This window comes from Scylla paramamosain, chromosome 30 (genome assembly GCF_035594125.1).
Source record: "Scylla paramamosain isolate STU-SP2022 chromosome 30, ASM3559412v1, whole genome shotgun sequence".
In the NCBI taxonomy this organism is placed as follows: Eukaryota; Metazoa; Arthropoda; class Malacostraca; order Decapoda; family Portunidae; genus Scylla; species Scylla paramamosain.
In genome coordinates this window covers 2,060,001-2,062,500 of record NC_087180.1, presented here as the reverse complement: position 1 = coordinate 2,062,500, position 2,500 = coordinate 2,060,001, and the positions used below count along the sequence as shown (strand labels likewise).

General features: G+C 37.6%; 1 protein-coding gene across 2 annotated transcripts in view; it reads left to right on the top strand.

Moving 5' to 3' along the window:
- The window catches only part of LOC135116157 (octopamine receptor beta-2R-like), a 37,509-nt gene that overhangs the window by 7,653 nt on the left and 27,356 nt on the right, over window positions 1-2,500 (top strand). The window lies entirely within an intron of this gene.

The following is a 2,500-nucleotide window of genomic DNA, read 5'->3' as shown; positions in this document are numbered from 1 at the left end:
AGAGAGAGAGAGAGAGAGAGAGAGAGAGAGAGAGAGAGAGAGAGAGAGAGAGAAAGCACATGTGTGTTTTCGACTAGTGGGTCTATGAAACAAGAGACTAATGTAGATGCAAAGAGAAGAAGAATAGCAACAATAATATTAATAGCAGTAGCAATAACAACAGCGTGGAGTGAGGCGGTGGTCGTCTTACAAACACTTCTCAAAACGTTCAGCATCACCTACCTTCAAATGGACGCTTAGGACACAGACACACAACACTGACACCCTCTGGAGCACGGCAGCCTGAAAGAGAGAAGAAAGTAGTTACATAAGGAGAATGAAATGAATATGTAACAATGAAATAGACCACGATGTGAACATAAAAAAAAATTCAATGCAATACTTATAAAATCATAAATATTTCATATCAAAACAGTCACTTCCTACGTTGTCCCAATAAATAAATAAGTAAATAAAAAGGAGAGTATAAACTAATAAGAGAGACTGATAACAATTAGATCAGTATCACACACAAAGATAAATGAATAAATAAATATAACGTAATGTTCATAGGAACCGGCAAGCAAACCAATGGGATCACTTTCTACTTTGTCATTTCACTAACTTCTCGTGTTAAATTAGTGAGTGATGTTAAGATACACACAATGGTAAACTCAGAAACAGCGAGACGAAAGATGTGCTAACTGTCTTATTTCCTCCAATATTTCGCAGATAGAAACATCAGAACGGCAAACCAACAGTATACAATCCTGTTTTTTTTTTTTCACTTTATTCACTTTCCTTCAACTTAATCTAATGGATAATGATAAGAGGCAACAACAACAACAACAACAACAGCATCAACAACAACAACAACAACAACAGCATCAACAACAACAACAACAACAACAACAATAACAACAACAACAACAACAACAACAACAACAACAACAACAACAGCGACATTAGCTAATTTGGCCTTTCATACAATTCAAGCTGTAAACATACAATGGACACTGCCTGAGACCGGTGAGCAGATGATACTGTACGGGCCTCCATTTCTTCCACGGTAATTCATCACAGCAATAGCCGTATGTGAAAGTTTAATATCAGTAATCCCCTCAATATACATTACATAAACCTGCCTTCAAACTGGAACCCATCGTAGAGAAGCTTACTAAATTTACCAAACTTACAGATATAAAGATAAACTCATGAACAACAAAGTGGACGATCTGCTGTAGTATATCCCCTTATATTTCTTCCTTTTCTTTACTTATCTACTCAAACTCTTGCTTCACCTCTTATTTCCAGCATAGGAGCAGAGATTCTTGGCATGGGTAAGGGTAAGATAGATAAAAAGGGAATAAAATAAACAGAAACAACAAGGTGAACGATCTGCTGTCTTATTTTCTTCTCTATATCTTCTTCCTTCACTTCCTCTTCTTATTCCCGGTATAGGAACATAGAAACCTGGCGTAGCTGTGCTTTATTTGAGTAAGAATAAGAAATGGCAATGCGGATGATCAGGTGTCTTATTTCCTTCTATTCATCTTCCTTTTCTTTACTATTTTACTTAAACTCTTCCTTCATCTCCTCTTCTTATTCCCGGCATAGGAACACAGGGACTTGGTGTAGCTGTTTTATTTAGGTAAGGATAAAATAGATAAAAAAATAACAAAGAATTTATTTCCTTTACATATTTCATCCTTTTCTTTACTATTTTTCTCCATTCTACCTTCACTGCTCTTCTTACTCCCAGCATAGGAACACAGGGACCCGCGTGGCTTTGCTTCATTTGAGATGCAGCTTTGTGCGTCTCCTCCAATTATAGCACTTTAATTATAGGGGGGTCCCGGGAGATTGATGCTTAATTGCACTATTCAGGGAGCTGTGAGCCTCGGCTTCAGCCTGCCAGACCCTCGGAGATACTAAATGGCGGGAACACGCGGCCACGGATCTACCCTGTCATGTACTAAGAGTAGATTGAGAGAATGGCCAAGGGTGTGGATAACGTGGGGGGGGGGGAAGGAGGTAAAATTGAAAGATGGCCAAGATATGACTGTAGGAAAAAAGGAGGATGTGAAATTGAGAGTTGGCCAAGGATATGAATTAAGTTAGGTAAAAAAGGAGGTTGAAATGGCCAAGGCTTTGAATAATAAATAAAAAGGAAGGTTCTGAAATTGGTACAAATATGAAGTCCTCCTCAGATTCAACCCGTATAAAGAGGAGGTTGTGAAATTAGAAGATGGCCAAGAATATCAATGATGTGGGAAGAGGGTTGTGAAATTCGTATAAAATCTTATCCAGACTAAACTGAACATATATGAAGAGGGAGATTCTGAAATATTTGTAGAAACTGACTGATATGTAAAGTAGTTAAGGAAAATTACTGTTTTAAAAATTGTATTGCCTAATGTAGACAGTCACGAAGGCAAAAGGAAAATACTGTCAGTGTGTTTTGCTAATTCAAGTACATGCATAAAAGAATTCTGGTGTAGGAAGTAACAAAGCGCACAGA